We start from the raw sequence: 19,398 nt of genomic DNA, 5'->3' as shown, positions 1-19,398 counted from the left end.
TCGATCAACTCTGCTGAGAATATTTCTCTCCACACCCCAGCCCCCTTTCTTTTTCATTTCCCCTTTCACACCTTCTTGTTTAGCCTGAAATTTTGTGGCTGTAGAAGCTATCCTAAAATATCTCGGAGTCTTTGGGGGGACAGTAGCCTTGACCTGCGAGGCAGCAGAGGCCAATTCCTAACAGCAGGGTCATCTCATCTCCGTTGTCTGGACATGGCAGCGTCGCCTTGTCTCTATTGTCTGATTCCACCAGAGGTGGGGTGGGAGGTTGGAGCTCGGAGCAGCCCCTCTGCATTTCCCAAGCAGCAGATCTCAGGAGAGAGAGAAGGAGAGAGAGAAACAGAGAGAAAGAAAGAGAGAAAGAAAAAGAAAGAGAGAGAGAGAGAGAGAGAGAGAGAGAGAGAAAGAAAGAGAAAGAAAGAAAGAAAGAAAGAAAGAAAGAAAGAAAGAAAGAAAGAAAGAGAGAAAGAAAGAAGAAGCCGGGATAGCTGTGGAGTCCACCTGGTCCATATGGGCCACACATGAGCCCTTGTACCTCCATGTACGGCTGGCTGGCAGCTACGATTGACCAAAGGTTTAGAGTGCCCTGATTTTCCCCAGTGGCACCTGTACGGTAGTCAGGTTTTCCTCTTGTTTCGTTGTCATCGTCTGTCATCCTCATCTTGGTTGGTTTTATGGAGTTTCTCATTCTGGCCACGTTTGTTCTTTTTCATCACAAACGGTCTTCTGGACATGCTAGGACTCAGCGACTAAAACTGGAAGCTCTGTGTAGAGACGTTTTGACTTTTAACATTGTTGGACAGTATTTAAAACTCAGGAATGTCACATAACAAGATTTGAGTTCCACCTTGCTCTGAAAAATGGGGCAGTGTAGACCCTTTGGGTCTCTGTTCCTGGGTAGCCCTGAGCAGGCTGAGCCAGGGTGGGTGGGAGATGCCCGGCTGGAGTAGTATGTTCCTATCACTTCCCACGTTCCCTACCCTCCTCCAGTGCCTCCCTCTTTAAAGTTACCTGTCTCCTCCCCAAAAGGCACTGGAAAGGATGACTTCTGAAATGGACAAAATATGCATTTGTGAGCCAACCTGGGAACCCAACAGTGTTTGCTACTTTAATGGGATTCCAGTTTTGAAAGTACAGGTTTTTTAAACACCCAACAATGTCTACCTGGGGGATGCTTGAGGCCCTCACCTGGAATGTGGTTGTGGCTAAGATCCTTGTCCTTGTCCTGGACTCCTCCCGTGCTGTTATTTTGCCCTGGCACTTAGTAGGTGCTTAATAAATGATTCACCTCCTGGGATCACCAGGCACCTCCAGGGGTCACCGGAGCGTGTGCTCCCCCCAGGCAGTAAACAGAAAGGCCATCTCCTTGTGGCCCTGGGCCTGCGCGTTCCGCCTGAGACCGGATTGCTGCCTGATTTATCTGGAACACCCACTCCTGCTCTAGATAGCCAGGCAAGGTTTGGAATCTGTCTCCTGCACAGCTGCCCTATCTCGATAGCACAATTTCTTTCACCAAGTGAAGACCCAATCCCTGTAGAGGCCAGCCCAGGTGGAGCCTGCTTCCTCGGCAGATGCCCGGATGCCCACTGGAGCTGTGCCCTGGACAAGGACAGGTCAAAGTGCAGCTTGTTTCCTTTGAAGAAGAAAAAAAAAATCCTCTGTCTTTGGCCTCACCGAAAGTTCTGACCCGGCTCAGTTGGAGGCCATAGAGGGCTCATGGTATCTGCAGAGTTTATTTAGTTCCTGGGCCTGGAGTGGTAGAGAAACCCGCTAGAGCCTATGACCTGCTGGGTCCGAGCTGAAGTCCTGCCCTTTCAAGGCAGTCCTGGCCCGGCTTTCCCGGGCCTGTGAGGGTGAATGGAAGGAGCCAGTACCTTCTCGCTCCGGAGTTATCTTTGCCCCCTGGAATCAAACACTGCGGCACCCTGGTGAAGCCGCTTCCTTGTGCTCGTTAAGTAAACATCCTCCTCTGGTTCTGGAAAGGAATTCGTTTCTGCTTCCTGGTCATCCCATTAGATTTTTTTTTTTCCTTTCTGTTCCCAATGCCCCACAGAATCAGGTTAATAGGAGGAAGACCTAGAATTGGGCAGAGGCACCCACAATGACTGTTGTAATCCTAGTATGACTACGAAGGGTAACAGGGTCGTGGGAAGGAAAAGATCTCGATGGAAAGTGCAGTGACACAAAGTTGTCCACGCACAGTGGCGTCCTAAGGCTTTGCAGCTCACCGTTGGTCCATGCCACACCCCAGCCCAGGACATACCTGTGCCTGGATTCAAGCTCAGCTGGCTCACAGCCATCAGCCCACCTTCAGCCAGCCCCTCTCTGCCAGTCCTAGGCTGCATGTGTCCGTCCCCTGACCCTGCCCTGCTCTCACTCTGTCTCTCCTGACTGATTTGCCTCAGCTCTCTTACTTCCACCCACCCGTGACATCTCCATTGCCATGGCAGTGAGCAGCCACGTCATTCAGCGAGTCTACAGGGTGATGGGCCAGTCCTGTGCAGGGCCTGCTGCTCTCTGGTTCTAGCTCCTGAAGGAGGAGGCTCCCTGGCAGAGCACAGAGCCCTTTGTTTATTTGATCCTGGGCTCTTGGATAAATCAGGAATGTCCTGACATGAACTTAGGCATGTTTTTCTTCCATGGAGAAGGAAACTGCAGCAAATGGGATCTCAGCAAGCAGAGGACCATCGCAGGAACTTGCTTTGGTGCCATCAAGGCCACATTCCTTTGGTCATCAGACCAGTAGGTGACTTCTTTATTGGCATGCTCAACTCTGGAGCCCAGAAGGTGTGAATTTGAAGCACTTTCCCCCCTGCTGGGAGCCTGGCACGGAAGGCCCTTTTAAAGCTGGTGCCATGGGCATCTTCCAAGTGGTCCTCCATTCTGCCGGGCAAAAGCTTGGGCCAGAGGAGTTGCTTGAAGGAGTTTTGGGATCTGGCTAGGAGATAAGGCAGCCGGCTGCCTGGTCTGTCGTCCTCGCATCATCCCTCTGGAAGTTGCAGGGTTCTTGGAGGGCTCTTTGAGAGTCAGCCACGTCAGGACCCCAGTAGGTCTTGCCTTTCTGGCCAGGCTGGGGCTCAGGAGGTGTGACTGGTTGTGAACAACCTTTGTGGTCTGCATTCTTTGGATGTAGAGGTGTGGGAAAGAAGGCTTCCTGGGCGTGTCTGGCTATGTAGACTCCAGTGGATTAGCATCTGAGCTGTGCTGGGAAGCGTTTTTTTTGAGTCTGGGGTGGGGCGATGGAGAAGAGAGGGGCAGGAAAATGTTGAGAGCTGTGAACTTTGCTGCCCTGGAAACCTGTCCACATCCAGAGCAGAGTCTCCAGATGGGTTCCCATCCGGGCCTGACCCACGTCCCGGGTCTGGAGTGGCTGCTTGGTGCCCACTTTCCATGCGTGCCTGTCCCAGAGAAGAGAACCCAGTCATTGGCCATTGCAGGCCCAGGCCTGGCTGTCGCTGTGCTTTGTTGCGTTTCGTGTTGTGAGGAGGATCTTCTTGGGAACAAATGACTCAGCAACCTGGATCTTGGAGGCTGTGTGGCCTGGGTGTCTGCTGAGCAGTAACTGGACGGAGCTACCTGGGCCCTACCATGATGGGCCTGGGGAAGAAACGGAGAACCAGATTGCTCTGCCTTTGGACTCTCCAGGCTCTGAGGTTCAGTTTGGTTTTTTCAAATTCCTGTGCTGATAGCAGGATCTGACTCGTGGGGTAAGCAGGCAATGTTTTAATTATGCTTTTTGTCCTTAGGAAATTCCAGGGAGAAAAAGGTCCTGGTGTGCAGCCAAAAAAAGCCAAAAAAAAAAAAAAAAAAAAACCAACAGAAATGAGCTGTGGCTGTAATTCTGGACTTGTCTGTGGTGGAAAGAGTTAAGGGGGTGGTGGTCCCAGGGCAAGGACCACTTCCCCTTGCTGAGGGAAGCCCCTGGGTCTCAAGAGAAGATGATGCAACATTTAGCAGGGAGCAGCCCTGTCTGGGCTCTGGGGGCTGCCACTGTAAGAGTTAAGTGAGTGTTGTGGCTGGGAAGCCCTCAGGGAAGGACCTGGTCTGGAGGGATGGGGACCTGCCAGCCCTAGGGCAGTGAGGTGTGGGGGACAGGGGGTTGAGGAGTGTGGCTGTGGAGGCAGAGTATGGACCCAACTTTTTTTTTTTTTTTTTGCCTTGTTTGACCAGCCTTGGCACTGCCCTCCGGCTCTCCAGGGGAAAAGCTGCAGTTCTGCTCTTGCAACACAAGGAGCAGACTGGAGAATTTAGATCTGCGTCACAGAGCTCAGAGAGAGAGAGAGCAAGCGAGCGAGCGAGCAAGCTCCGTGGATAGGTCTGCTAGCAACAGCCGTGCTGCAGCAGGGAGAGAGAGAAATGAAGAAACAAGTCATAGCAACACCGGGCACCAGGTTCTGCCAGATCACTTGCCAAGCGTTCAGAAATCTGTCGGGGGCCAGAGGCCTCTGGGTAGCCTTGGCTAAGGCGATGACACGCAAGGTGGCACGGGCGGTTCCCGCAGGGAGGAGGTGGGGGGGTAGGGGTGGGAGCAAGAGGTTGCGGGGCGACGGTGGAAGGTTGAACAAGACCAAATTCTGGAACATTCGGGACTGCGGCACCTTACGGCCAGACCAAGATTTGGGTCTGCGCAGGCAGTGATGGGTGGTCCGACAGGCTTCAGGACTTGATGGCGTCACCCCCTTCGTTCCCCCATGTACGTATTTGCTGGGATCCGGGGCGCTGTCTCTGCATATGTGGGTGCTCTTTCTTACCTTCTTTCTCTCTTTTTGCCATTTTTTTTTCTCTCAGAGGAAAGATTTTTTTCCCTCACTTTAATTTCTTTTTCCTTCGTGTCAGCTGCTCAAGGCTGACCAGGGGTACAGGAATGGGAGGAGGGAACTGTCCCTGGCTTCCACCTGACCTCCTAGCTTTTATTCCACTTCCTTCCAGTGGACAGACAGGCAGACAGACAGACAGGTTTTCCAGGTTGCTGGTGGTGTCAGCGTCCATCTGTCTGGGCAGATCGAATGTGGAAGGCAGGGAGTAAGGAGGCTACATGGTGAGAGGAAGGCGAGAGGCAGGTTTTCCAGGGGTTCCCTTGCTGGATTGTCGGGTCCTGGGACTCAGGCTGGCAGGGAGTGGGTGGCCAGGGTGAGGTGTGGGCTGAGAGAAGTGGGGCAGAGCTGAGAGGTTTGTCACTGCGTAGTTGGAGAAAGTGGAAGCTGGTGACGCAGTCACTGTTGCATCTTGGTAGGAGCTCTGTGGGGACAGGTAGTGAGGCTCCTGGGGTCCGAGGGGCCGGCTGAGAGTGGCCGAGGATGAGCCAAGAAGGGAAGCTAGCATTTAGAGATTAAATGTCATCTTCTTGGCGTTGGAAAGTTGTTTACCTTGTGCTCTCTGTGTCTCCATGTTGGCTCCCTTCCAGTTCACATGTGATGGCCTTCCCTGTACTGCTGCATCATTAACTAAGTGACTGAGCTGGCCTTCCATTGGCCAGGGGAGGGCTCTCACTCCAGACACTTCCTCTGATTGGTGGGTGGGCCGATGGCAGGTGAAAAGCCTTTTCTGATTGGCTGAGGACTGGGTATCAAATCTGAATTTGCATTTCACTTGCTTAAAGGGGAGGAGGGAGAAGCCCAGCAGCTTTCTAAAATCTCTTTAGGGGTGTGCGTAGGCTCCGTGTCTATGCTTGCCTCTGACTGCCCAGTCGAAGCTTCCTCCTGGGCCTTTTAAAATTTCCTGCACCATGAGGAAGAAGGGCTCAGACTGTCCCAAACTTTTTTTCTCTTTTCTGGAGAGAGAAAGGTAGGGAGATACGGGTGCGTAGAGGGTTGGCCAGATTGGAGGGAGGTGTTTGCCCTTTAGTTTGGTGTCGGAAGAGGGAATTTTCCAACCGGCCACACCTCTGTGTTGCGGCAAAATAATTCTTGGCTCCCCTGGAAACACACGGCAAAGGTAGGGCAGAGCTGCTACCGCTGTTACTGCTGCCACCCTGAGCTTCCTGCTGCCTCGGGGCCACTCCCTAGGGACCAGAGATTTGCATTGACGTCCGGGCCTGTCCGAGGTCCTCTCAGGAGCCAGGCGTGTGATGAGCCCACTGTGGGAAAGATCTGCCTTCTAGAAGCTGCTGCTGCCTGGTGCTGGGAAAGGTGAGGATGGAGGCCAGCCTGGGGACCATGCTCAGGAACTGTGTATGGGGGTGGACTTTCCAGAAAAGCCCTTGGGTGGGAGGCAGTCAGCAATCTGGAGGTCCCGGGCTAGAAAGGGTTGTCAGTCTGGGGACAGACTAGAGTGAGAGTAAAACTAGGGCAGCAGGCTGTTGGCTGTGGTAGGGGTGGCAGGGGAGGCCTGAAAAATTCAGGGCCCTAGCTCTCCAGCCTAGCCTCCTTGAAGGTCCGGTGTTTGTGGGGAAGGGGTTTCCCAAGTCCTGTGCCATGCGCAGTGGCCTCCACCCGTGACTGCGCATCTAGGAGCGCAGTGCGCCCTGGGTCCCTGGCCCGGGACGAGCACCGCCCTTCCCATTACATAACGGAGGGCATGGCATGTGCCTTCTCGGCCCTTTCTTGCAACCTTACCTTCTGGATCCCCAGGGCAACGGGGTTGAGGTGGGGGGCTCTGACTGAGGAGCAGGGAAATTTGCACTCTTCTCCAGCGTTGACAGTAGGTCGGTTGGAGCATAGATATGGTTTGTTGTCCCCGGACGGAGGATGCCCTTCTGAAGGCCCTGGGTCACCTATGGGGAAGGGGGCGGCACCCTTCTTTCCCTTGCGTCCTTTCTGGGTTTTAAAGGCCGGTCTCTCAGGAGAAAGGTCTGATGGTTGTCAGAGTAGGGGCAGGTGTGATGGTCCAATAGCAGAAGGCTGACAATCCCCTGGAGTCCCCAGGTCCCAGTGGCTGCTCTTTTCCTTGGGTGGGTCCCTGATCCTTCTGGGTTCCTCCATTGGCTGCCATTTTGGAAGCATTTTTGTCAGGCTCCGGCTTGGTGGCGTTGATGTTTCTGGTCCTGCTGTGCCAGTTCCGCAGAGTGGGCGGGGGGGCGGGGGTGCTGGCTGAGTGAGGGAGGGGCCGCAGGCGCAGTAGAGATGGGGCAGCGGCTGCTGCCGCAGTGAAGGTGGCCCCTGGGGCAGGACCACCCAGTCCCACCCTCTGTCATGGCCTTGGATGGGGGCTCAAGTGCAGGCTTCTGCGTGGGAACTCCAACACTTTAGGGCACCAGCATTGCTGGAGCGTGGGCATTGGGTTTCCCACGCCCCCATCCCCCTGGAGCTGTGGGCTTCTGACATCAACATGCCTTGGTGAGAGGTGGGAAAGGGGAAAAGCATGGCCCCCCACCTTATATGCATCAGACCTGAGGTTTGTGTTCCTGCGTGGGCCATGTCTCTGGCTGCCTCACCACAGGAATAGGCAGTGAGGACTTAGGCAGCTTGGAAGATTGCTTTGGAAGGCCGTGATCTTGTTGTCTCCATCCTCTGTGTGTCCCTGGTGCCCCCCTCCTGTGCCACGCTTCCAGCTGTTGTCCTCTGGTGGGGCTCCCTGCTGCCTGTCCTTCTATCCAGGCCCTTCTGCGTGCAGCGGCCATCTTGTCTTTCTTTCTCAGAGATGTAAAATGGTCTCTCCTCCCTCCCAGAATAAAATGTCTCCCCTTTGCTCCTTGCTCAGACTGTTACTGGCTCTTGCATTCCTGCTGGGTGGAACTTCTCTCGCTTTCCTTAGATGGACCACAAAACCAGATCTTTTTCTCCTGTTTCCTATGCCCCTGGCCTCAGCTGGGGTGGTCTCCCATGGTTCTCCCACTGCTGTACCCACCTGCTGCTGTCTCCCCTACCCTCTCCCAAAACCCGTGCAAGGAACAGCTCTCATACCCAGCTCCGTTCCTTCTGCCAGAACCTGGTGCCCCTTTGGTGGCCCTTCTGATGGATCAGGGTTCTGTGTGGGATGGCCCCTGCCGCCTCTTGGATATTGAGCTCCAGGAAGGAGGCTGAGGAAAGAAGGAAGAACACACATACATATTTGGTGCCTGACCTCTGCCAGATACCATGTGACTCTCACTAGTGATTTTCTTTCTTTCTTTCCCATGGCTGGTAAGTGGCCACTCGTGGTTGGAGCCCCGGTCTTCAGAAACCTTTGCGTTTTCCTCTCTGCATCCTCTGGGTTGGTGAGATGCCCAGGAGGAGGTGGCTCCTGGTGATGAGTCTGTTTAAGGAGTTTGTGTGTCCTGAATGCCGTGTGGGAGCCGGGGGCCGTGTGCCTGTGTCCGTAGCCGGGTCACTTAGCTCTTCCTTTCCTGCCTACCTCTTTAACCTCTATTCTTCCCTATGACTAGGCTCACACAAGATGATGGCTTCCTTCGTAGCTGAGATTGAGGGACTGACAAACTTCAGTTCTCCTGGTTGTCTTGCTGTCCAAGAGGAGGCAGAGCACACGGTTCCAGGGCAGGGACCGAGACCCTGGACCTGGACAGGTCTTGTGCCCAGCTCCTCTTAGCTTAGTCATTTCAGAGACGCCATTAGATTTCTCTATGTCCTCATGTTCTGGGTCGGTGAGATGGAGCCACGACCACCTGTTCCATGGGAATTCCTGGTAGATAGGATGTGGCCCTTCTCTTCTTCCTTGTGGCTTGTTAAGGACCTAAATGATGGGCAGGGAGGGGGACTGCACAGGAGGAAAAGGGTGCTGGGTGTTGTGTGCTCTGGGAGGTGGTGTCACAAGCAGAGGCAACATGTCCCTGCAGCATGCGGAGGTGGTATCCTGCCACCCCCTTACCCCATGGTGCGATGGCCATGGAGTGGTGGCAGGGTGAGGGTTAAGCAGTGAGCTGGGATTCTTTTGGTGCCAGGCTTGCTTCCCTTCCTCCTACATCGCAGCCCTAGCTGCCCGCCTCCTGTCACTCCAGTCCTGTGGGACGCAAGGTGGCCAACCCAAAGCCCCTCATCACCAATTCCGGGTCGCAGAGCAGAGTGACGGCAGCCAGCCACTCGTCATTCGACGGCAGTGGGGACCCTGGTGACGGCTGCTTTGTTGTTTTTTTCCTCTTTGGAAGATGACTCAGTGTGTTGGGAGCCGGGAGATGGAGCTCTCCGCTGAGTGGCCAGGATGTTCTGTCAACATGAAAGCAGCAAAACAGCTCACTGGGGTTCAGAGCTGATCCTCTCTGCCTGGGGTCATTTTCAGGGAGGGCTGGGCAGAGAGTGCTAGCCCTGGGGCGCTGGCCTGGCCTGGGGATGATGCCAGGTAACTGGACAGGACGCTGCAAGCACTTGAATTTTAGAGACTGACCAGGAAATACAGCTGTGTCGTCAGCGAGCTTGGCAGACAGGGTCATTTTCTGACCTCTTCTCCCTGGTCTCAAAAGACAGACATTTTCTCAGGGCTAAAGAGAAAACCTGTTGGGGTTCCTCGCTGTGGCTTATCTCTGGTGGTCATCCCTTGTAGCACAGGTGTGAGACAGGCAGAGGGGCTAAGCATTGGCCGCCTGGGACGCCAGGAGCAAATGCCTTCACAGGGATGTGGCGTCTTAGGTGTCCTATGCTGGGCATTTTGTGAAGCAAGTGGGCCCCCTCGCTGACTCTCGGCAAAAGGCAGCCTCTGCTCTGTGCCTGGTGGTCCTAAGCTGAAACTACCCCTTCATCTTCCTCCTTTCCTTCTTTGGTGCAACAGTGGACCTTGAGTTTTTGACCTTTCTCTTTCTCTCTTTTTTGCGCATCATCATGGCGGCTCGGTTTCTAGACTTTTCTTGATTCTGCAGCATTGCGCCACGGGCGCGTGATCCCCCGGGCCCCGCCCCGCCCCGCCCCGCCCCGCCCTGCCCCGCCATGTTTTCTTGAGCGTGAGAGAGAAGAGGTGCCTACTTCTGTGGCCACTGCATCTGGACCTAACCGCGAATGCCTTGCTCACCTGTGCCCCCCGGCCAGTTGCTTCTCCTGGCTGTCCTTTGTGTCATGCTCCACTCTCATGCTCTCCCAGAGGGGATGCTAGCCCTGACATTTGTCACTGGGCACTCCCTCCTCTTCCCCGAGGACCTCTCCGAGTGACTCATTTGGGATCTCTGGTAAGAGTGACTCCTGGGCCCCGAGAGTCAGAAGGGCCAGGGAGCCATGACCGAGATCATGGCTGTGAGGGAAGCAGGGCGGGGGTAGGAGCCAGGCATCCCCACCCAGAGCTCGAGGGCGTCCACAGCCGTAGCATGTCACGTCTGTTTGAGCCTGAGTGCAGAGTGACTTGACCTAAACAGATGGCTTCGATGTGGCCTTTGGGAACTTTGGTGTTGTGTGTTTCTTCATCCTGAAGTGTACACAGGAGGAATCATGAGATTTCTATGCTCCAAGACTCTGCTTTTCTCTGCTTTTTCTCCTCGGTTAGCCTCTGTGCCCAGTGGCTGGCACCAGCCTTTCTCCAAAACACTGGGCCTGCACCTCTTGGGCTTCTGTTACTGCCTGATGGACGTAGCTGTGGATGGACCAAGGCCCAGGGGCTGCACCTCTGGCCCAGCAGGGATCCTGGTGAGGGTCTGTGCAGCTCACTGCTCAGTGGGCCCTGTGAGCTGCCCAACCTGCCTCCCTTCTCTCATTCCTGCAGAGCAGTTAGGAGAGTGCAGTTCACTGCGTGAGTGGGTGACAACCTCTTGGCAGCTCAGGCTCGGCTGCGGTGGTGCCAGCGTGCCGAAGAGAAGCCGCCATGCTGCCGGATGGAGCGACTCACTTGCATTTATTTGGAATAGAGAAAGGAGCCTCCTGGCAACCCCACTCTGCAGTAAGTGTTTCTCTACATTCTTGTACATTCTTTCATTTCTTCGAACATCAGAAGTGGATAGATGTTTATTGAGCCTGGCCAGCTGCTGTGCCTTCTCCATTCTCCTCCTGCGTACCCCTCCCTGAGTCCTCCAGGAGAGAGGGATAGATTGATTTTCTGGTGCTACTGGAGAGCTACAGAGAGGATTCAGTGTTCAGCCCCCACACATCCTTTGGTGTTGGGAGAAGTTGATTCTCCCTAAGATGGAGTCAGCAACCTGCGTCCCTTGGTGTGCCATGTCAAGGAGCCACATGAACACTGTGTGTCCCCTGGCCCCCAGCAGGGAGGTGAGACTCATTGTTGACTGGCTGCAAGAGGATGGTCCTTGCCAGAACCTAGCATGCTTCTTTGCCAAATTCTAGCTCCAAATCTCTAGGCTGGTAGGGACCTAGACTATATATAGCATTGTGCTAAGAAATTCTTATCAGACATGTCCGCCCTCCCTTGTGGAAGAGGAGTGCTTCTATCAGAGAACTGGAACCTAGAGAGTGTGAGCTGTCTCCAAGGGTCTCTTACTCTGGGAAGCATGTGTGTGTGTGTGCGCTTGTGTCAGGGTCAGGGCTGCCCAGCTTAGCTTTCTAGCCCCCGTTTCAGATTCTGATGGATTCCAAGACCATGCCAGCTGTGGGTAGTGCTGTGTAATGGGGTGAGGTAGGCTGAATGTTCTCTAGGGTACAGTGGACTTAGAGGGGCTTAGAGTTTCTGGATGCATGGCACAGTTGGTTGTGCCATGCGTTGGAGACCAGCTTCCAAAGTCTCTTCTCTGTTTCCTGTTTGCCTTGCTTTTGCTCTAGGATGTCTCTTGGCCTTACTCTTCCTTCTTTCAGACCTCTTGTGGTCTCTGCCTTCCTCTGCCACTTCTTTGAGGATATTTGAGGGTATCCATGAGCTGGCCCTTCTCTCTGCCCTCATCCTTGTTGGGGGTTTCTGGAGACAGAGAGGGGTCCGGTCAGTCAGCCGAGGGAGTCAGAGTCACCAACAGAGGGAGTTGGTGGCGCATGAGTGTGTGGTACAGGGACGTGAGAAGACTGGTGGCTGGATGGTCTCTCCCTCCCATTGGGATGCTGTTGAGCCACCAGACTGTGTAGCTCAGTGACCATACGTGCTGATGGATGCAACATGATCTGATTCTTGTCAGTGAATCGTCACCAGGCAGCTCACTCATTGGAAAGCAGATGCAGCAGGGAAAATAGCATCTTCCTGCCTCCCTGCCTCCCAGGTGAGTCAGGTGTGACAGTGCCCTGTGGCCTTTGCTGTGAAGGTCACCTTCCTCACTGCCGGGCATAGATTTTCCAACTTCTCCATTCACAATCTCCTAAACAATCGCTCTCTTCTTTGCATTCTCCTACTCTTGGCTTTTCTGTGAATGGGGTTGGTTACAGGCATAGCCTTGGGGGAAGGGTGCCCAGCTGAGGGATGTGTGGGAGATGGTTGGGCAGCTCAGCTACTGCTGCCGCTGGGCATAGCACTGGCCAAGCATTGGACCTCCCACAGTAAGCAAATGGAAACTGTCCTTGGTCCACAGCAGCCAGGCGTGAGACTCTGGATTTAACCCCTTGGTTGTGCTGGAAGCTGGCCTGGACTCTTCTCTGTTCGTTCTCACTCCAGTGCTCTGTAACCTTGATGGGTCCTTGTCCAGGGCCATGGTCTGAAGTTCAGATGGGGCTGAGGGAGGAGCTCTGGGACATCCCCCTGTTTGTGGACTTTGCTTTCTGAATAACTCTCTTTGTCCAGGCTCTCACTGCCTTTGCCTTACAAATAAGATCCGGGCTCCAGCCATGGCTGAGCATGTCTGGGCTGTTGACGAGAGATGCTTTTGCTCTGCCTTGCTTGTCGCCGGTCTGAGTGATAGTAGGAATGATTAAAGATATTGATGACCTGAGGTGTGGGTGAGGTCTGGTGGGCCAATTCAGAAAGCAGACTGTGGGTGCTCACTATGCCCCTGGAGCCTCCCTGCCCATCACGAAGGTGACTGCAGTATCCTTGGTCTGTAAGGCTGATTGGAGTCAGCCAGGAGCATGTCTGCCCGGGGTTCGAAGATGAAAGGGTCTTCTAGGTGATTTGAAGAGGCACTTCCAGGGTCAGTGGGGGTATCCCTCCCCTGGTGCTGCTGCTTGTGCTCATGAGGAAAAGCTAGCGCATTGCCTAACAGGGTCTCCCCCTCCCCATTTGGGATGAGTCTGAGTTGGGCCTAAATAGCCTGAGACCCTGGCCAGTGTGAAGGATACTAAGCAGTCTGGGAAAGCGAAACATTTCTTTCTTCAAGAAACTTGAGCATCTTGTGGTGAGAGGTGGTTGGAGGGTTGGAGCTGGGGCAGGAATACAGAGGAGCAGTCAGGTTGGCTGCAGGTACAGGGAGCAAACCAGGCCCCCCAGGACATGAGCGATGGAGTCTGACCACTGCTGGTCTGATCTGGGGCCTTGGCTCTCACACAGGTGGCATGTCTGCAGGCCTGGCTCTGCCTGACCCCCACGCCTGCTCAGAGCCCCATCCTTAGCTAGATCAGAATATTGCAGTGGGATGTCAAAGGGGAATTGGTTTTGCTTCTGGTCACCATGTTTGCCCCAGGGGCTTGTTTGTTCCCAAAGTTGGGGTTGGAACTCGCCTGCTGATTTTCCTATTTTTGTCCCTTGTCTAGTTTTTTGCACCCTCTCACCAGCCTGCTGGCTCCTGCTGCCATGACACTGGGCATTGTGTACTGCCAGTCAGGTGAGCAGAACAGTTGGCATCCCCTCCCAGGGGGCCCAGGCATATCTGGCACTTTTTCCTTGACCTTTGAAACCCTAAGGTTCAGCAGCCAAGAAGTGGTGTAGGGCCTCCCCACCTGTGAACCAGCAGAGGTTAATGGAGTTGGTGGCACCAGTGACCAGGTAATGTGGCTTGGCTGGAGTAGTGGGGAGGGTCCCCACTGGGGGCCCTGATTGGTTCATGCTTTCTCAGTTTCCTGGAATCCTGGTCTGATCAAGCCTGAGAACTGTCTCATGCATATCTTGGCTCCGTCCTCTGGTGTGAGTGGCTGTGACGTGGTAGGCACAGCTTTAGAGGGACCCGGTGTCTTGGCCTGGCCACTTCTATGGGCCTATTGCCTCTCCTTCCTTCCCTTCCGTTCTCCTTTCTCCCCCACCTCCCTGCCCCCTGTTTGCTCTGCTGCTGTTCTGGGACCTGGAGTGACTGTGAGAGAGGCGTGGAGTGGGTTTGGCTTCTGTCTGGCTCCTTCTGTAGGAGCTCTACATGGGCTTATACAGCCAGAGAATCCTCCAGGGCCCACAGTCTATGCAGGCCTGTGTGGGCTGGAGTGGGGGAATGGGGATGGAGAGAGCCATGTAGGAGGACAGTCCAGTGCACAGCCAGGCCTGTCCGCTGTGATCTCAGACTGAGGTGGGTGTCCCAGGGCCTGACGCTGCAGGCAACATGGTGCCCAGATCTGGGCCTGTAATGAGGCCTGAAGACTTGAGATGGACATCAGTGCTCAGGCCGTCCCAGATGGGGGAGGCTGACCTTTGAAAAGGGGCCCTTCCGCCTTTGCTTATCTGATTCCCTCCACAGAACAGCGGGTGATGTAGGAAATGTTTCCCTTTTATGGTTAAAGCCACTGTGATTATTAAGTGACTGAGCCAAGGTCACACGCTTGAGGTTTCAATCCAGGCACCTTTGCTTCTCAATCTGTGCTCTCTTGTTCACTCTCCTGTGCTGAAAGCAGACATTTTTGGTGAGCTGAGACCCTCAGATACTCGAGGCGGCCCTCCCCCACCTCCCACTTTGAACTTCCTAGTAGCTGGGGACTGTTGTGACACTTTCCTTTTAAGGGAGGCAGGGCCTGGGCAGGTCCCCTTTGGTGTCAGGCCAGCAGAATTGAGCATGGTCAGTACTGGCGTCACACCAATGTGTCCGAGGCCTGTGCTTTCCCAAGACAGTGTTTGAGCCTGAGAAGAGTCATGAGTCATTATCTGACAAAGAATGGACAACAATTATAAACCAGGCACATCTGGAGATTGTGTGAGGCCCGAGAAGGACACCCATACAGAAGTGGGGGGGGGTGAGGCAGGTGACTGCCAGGAGGGTCCCAAGACTGAGGGGCCTTGGCCACCTGGGTGGCCATGGGGTGGAGCCTGCCCAGCTGGGACAGCGGCCCCTGGCATTTCCTAAGAACTAGGGAGATCCACCCTCTGCTTGCAGGAACTCACAGTGAGCCAAGGTCAGGATGGGAGGGACACCACGCCTCTGGTCACCAGCAAACCGGTTTTTTTCCATATCCCGTGGCTTCTGTGCCCCGTCTCAGTCACTGTGCGTCTGTCTTTGGCCACGCAGCATGCAGGGACGTTCTGGTTCGGCTTTTGCCGAGTCATTGGTCAAATATGTGCCTGCGAGGGGCACGCTTAGAGCTCAGCCTTGCCTGCCTGTTGGAACGTATGGTTCCCAGAGCTAATGACCGTGGGGCAGAGGTCACCGCTTGGTGGATGCTCCGAGGAGCCTTATTCTACGCAGGGCTGCTGCTGTGGGTGGTGCAGGACAGCTCCTGGGCCCTGGGATCATTGACGTGGGCTCAGAGGTGGCCGGCCCGGGATGAGTCAGGCCATGGATCCTCCTTCTGCCCATGTAGCTGCCACCTGCTGAGGGGCCTGGGGAGAGTGCAGTGTATGTGACTTGGTGAAGAGGAGACAGCTGGAGAACTGAGTTACTATGAGACAAGGGAAGGGATCCTGAAGGACCGTCTGGGAACTTCCCGAATCCTGGGCCCCAGGAGCTTCTATCAGCTGGAAGGAGGATCTGTGAATGGGCTCAGTTTCTGACAGTCCTCCCAGAAGGAAGAGGGGAGTTCACGGGGATGGATGCAGGTGACGGGCTGTGAACGTGGCTCCCACGAAGAAGTCTGTGGAGAAGGGCCGTGTGAGAGCTGCTGGAGCGCATGGGGCTGTGTGGGGCTGCTCTGAGAGCCCAGGCCTGGGAGAGCTGCTCAGCCCTGCCTGGCTCTGCACCCTGGGGCGGTGATGACGATTGGTGGGCCGGCCATTGTCTGCTCTGGTGGCTGTACCCTGTGAGGCCAGGAAGTTGTTCTTTATATTTAGCCTTCTTTTCTCATGTGGTTGCTTAAGGCCTTCTATTAAAAAAATCAAGTTACATTTTAAAACAAAAAGAAGATGACAACTAAAGAAAAGGAAGAGACAACACTAAAAATATCTCAGCACCACCAGTTCCAGTTTGGCTTTTCAGTCTTGAGTCAATTAAAAAAAAATGGCAGAAATAAAACACATGCAGGAAAGCCTGAAGACCCAGGCCCAGGCCAGGTGTGGCCCAGCCTCTACATGCCAGGTTCAGTCCTGACCGTCTGCCCTTTGTCCGAGGTTGTGTGGCTGGAGCCCCTGAGGCTAGTGGGGCTCGTTGTGCAATCTGTGATGCAGAAGGCAGCTTTAAAAATACGCCACTTCTCCAAACACTGTCTGCCGTCCCTTTGCAGGATGTCCACCTGGGATTCGTGGGACCCGGGAGCCCGCTCCCCACTCCCAGTGGGGCACGCAGAACAGGGCTAGAATGCAAAGGCTCAGCCAGGCGAGCCATTGGCTATTTGTTCTCATGTCACACTGCCCTTGTTGCTTGGGCGTCGCCCATCTGGTCCCCACTCGACCCTGCTAGTCAGGTGGCAGTGTCCTTGTGGATGCCAAGCTGGATACTTGTGCCTGCTCAGCTAGGCTCCCTGACCCCAGCCTACTGGCTCCTGGTGTTATCTTCCAGGGCAGGGGTGAGGGACGGGATTAGGAGTAGGTCGCTGGGGTCTGGGCAGTGTGCATCTCTGAAGATCCTGGGCTGCTTCTCTGTGCTTTGTGAGGGGAGGGAAACCTTTGCCCATATGGCTTTTCTTCTCTGATTCTTTAGACTTCTTGACACTCTCATGAGACCTGGTCTGCACTCCTTGACTGGGAAGAAGCCAGCCACACCATGCGTGTTCCCCAAGAGGGTCCCTTCATTTTGGAAGTTTCCAGAACATCTGACCATGCTTCGGCTGAGTACCATCACTGAAAGGTACATCCTCACTGTGGGATTGTCAGGGTGTTTCTGACAGATGGGTGAGGGCTGCCCGGAGCTTTGCTCAGCATGTGTGGTGTGGTGTGGTGTGTTACCTGTTGGCAGGCTCATGTGCAGCACCTGCTGCAGGTATTGGCTAAGGTTCAGTGCAGCATCAGATACTAGAAACACCAGCTTCAGTGCCGATGGTAGACCTCACCACGAGAGTGAAGGAGGCTGAGAGGGTGCCCGCTCTTTCCAGGGATGCTGAGGCAAGTCCCCTGACCTTCCAGTCCTCTCACTGGTCTGACTTTGTATATACCCCAGGCTTCCTGGGAAGGGGAAAATCAAGTGTGTGGTTATAGCTGATGGCTGTCAGCTGCTTCTGAGGATTTTGGTGTAAGAAAGGGGAGATTGGACAGGACAGCCTGCGTGTACATCTGCGAACACCAATCCTTTTGCTCTCCCTGATGGCAGCCATAGCCGTGAGACTCCCCAAGACAGGGAATTCCTTTGCCAGCCACCTGGTGGGTATGGCTCTTCCTGTTCCCCTGGGGGATGGAAAAGTGGATGGGCTCAGTGTGTAGTGGGGAGAGCGACTCAGGTCAGACCACAGGAAGCAATCTGGGCTCTTCTTGCTAAAGGGTCTCAAACACCAGGCCCAGGCTCTTTAAACCAACATGGGGAGACTGGACGTCCTGGACAGGGCCCCCTAGTCATGAGGCTGTGGTACCTGGCAGCCATGGGCAGAAAGCTGGAGGTGTGGGTATTAGGATGGGGAGCAGGCTCTGCCCTTCTCCCATGTGGGACAGGACTGGGCTGGAGGGAGGTGCATCAGCGTAGGCATCCACCCTGGCACTGGAGTTTCTTTTTGCAGAGAGAAGCTGTGGTGCTGATGCTTGGGGAACCACTGCTATTTGCATGTCAAGAGAAAAGCACAGTACTTCTCTGCCCTTCTAGGGAGGCCCTGCGCTATTCCAGTCCTGTGGAGGCCTACCCTGCCCTCCTGGTATTCAGGACCTTCGACGGGCATGGCAGAGGTGAGTGTGTGTGTGTGTGTACACATGCATGCACATGTTGAGAGAAGACAGGGCCAGGCATGGTTTACATAGTAGAAAGGAGGTGGCAGGGAAGTACCTTGGACTGTCCCACATCCCTGGGAGCCTGCCTGATGTGCTGCAGGCATGGTGTCTTCAATGGCCATGCTGTGAAGAGGCAACCCAAGGTCTGAGAATAATTAGGTAATGGTGAAAGGAGAGTTGTATTGGTGATGGGAAATCATGCATCTTTTTGTGTTATTGCCACTTGTAGATTTCGCTACCACCAGGGACCCTAGGTTGTCTCTAATACAGGTAGGGAGCATCCTACCATGGGCCTTAGATCTTTGAAATCACTGGGCCTGGCCCTGCCAAGGCAACTGTAGGAAGGACTCAAAATTCAGCATAAATATAGCACCTGAGTTTTTTTTTTTTTTAAAAGATTTATTGTACTTCTTTGAAAGGCAGTTACGGAAGGTGGCAGAGTGATCTTCTATCCGTTGGTTTACTCCTCAAGTGATCACAGCAGCCAGGGCTAAGTCAGACAGAAACCACGAGCCAGGAGCTCCTTTGGGTACAGGGGCCCATGGATGTGGGACCGTCTTCTGCTGTTGTGTCAGGCACATTAGCAACAATCTGGATCAGAAGTGAAATGGCCAGGACTTAAACCAGCGCCCCTATGGGTAACCAGTGCCGCAGATGGCAGCTTGACGCACTACATCACAACGCTGTGCCCTTGTAGGCTAATTGTTGACAATTCCATATGGGCCGCGAATGATGTGACAAGTATCCAAATGGCTCTTGGCAGAGAAAAGGTGCCCCACCCCTACTAACGTCAGTCCTGCTTGTGTTAAATTGACATTGTGGCTCCTTTCTTTGCTGTTTCCCACGCTCTTGTCCTTGAGGTACAGGCGAACATAAGTGCACCCGTGCCTTGGTGCGGGGGAGGGGCGGGGTTCAAGACATTGTGGCCCACAAAGCCCAGAGTGCCAAGAGTCTCAAACACCCAAGTCCCTTTGAGGAAATGGTGTATATTCCCTACCCACATCCTCGTGTGTTCTCTCAGTCTCCTCTGGATTACTTGTAGTGCTGCATACAGTGAAAAGGCTACGTGAGTAAGTAGCAGGGGAACTGCTTAGGGAGTAACAGTAAGAAGAGCAAGCATGGGCAAGTAGGTTTTATGTACGTTCTCTGCTGTGGTGGTTGTACCCAGGAGCCAGCATGCATGGGGGCCGAGGGAGGGCCTTTCCCCTGTGGTGCTCAGTCCTCTCATGGTTGCTGGGGCCCGTGATTACGTGACTTTAATTCAGGTGTCAACAGGCCACAGGTTCACTGCAGGGCAAGCCAGGATGGGAGGCGGCCACCCATGGACCCCCACACTCCCAGGAGTCCTAGACTGACTTGGCCTGGCCGGGGAACCGAGCCACTGAGACCCAGGGTGTCCTTGCCAGGTCCTGTGCCCTGTGCCCTGTGCCCTGACCTTACTATCCACTGCTGCTTTTCAGCTTGACTCCAGAGCAGTGACCACATGTCCCCTTGCTTGGCGAGAAAGGGGACGGGAGCAAGCAAGGGGGAAGGGACACGGGTTCCCGG

The 19,398-nt window shown here is 54.5% G+C and overlaps 1 long non-coding RNA gene across 2 annotated transcripts; it reads left to right on the top strand.

Moving 5' to 3' along the window:
- Positions 1-3,802: 3,802 nt before the first annotated feature.
- LOC131481234 (uncharacterized) lies at positions 3,803-17,014 on the top strand. 2 transcript variants are annotated; one of them, XR_009246158.1, is made up of 4 exons: positions 3,803-4,003; positions 4,171-4,693; positions 10,555-10,728; positions 16,640-17,014. It is a non-coding gene; the product is annotated as an uncharacterized LOC131481234 (long non-coding RNA). The 2 variants fall into 2 exon arrangements; XR_009246157.1 differs by having other exon boundaries at positions 3,803-4,693.
- Positions 17,015-19,398: the final 2,384 nt, after the last annotated feature.

The sequence above is a fragment of the Ochotona princeps genome, chromosome 10 (genome assembly GCF_030435755.1).
Source record: "Ochotona princeps isolate mOchPri1 chromosome 10, mOchPri1.hap1, whole genome shotgun sequence".
NCBI classification, from domain to species: Eukaryota; Metazoa; Chordata; class Mammalia; order Lagomorpha; family Ochotonidae; genus Ochotona; species Ochotona princeps.
The sequence above is the reverse complement of the archived record's forward strand: the minus strand, read 5'-3'. Positions and strand labels throughout refer to the sequence as shown.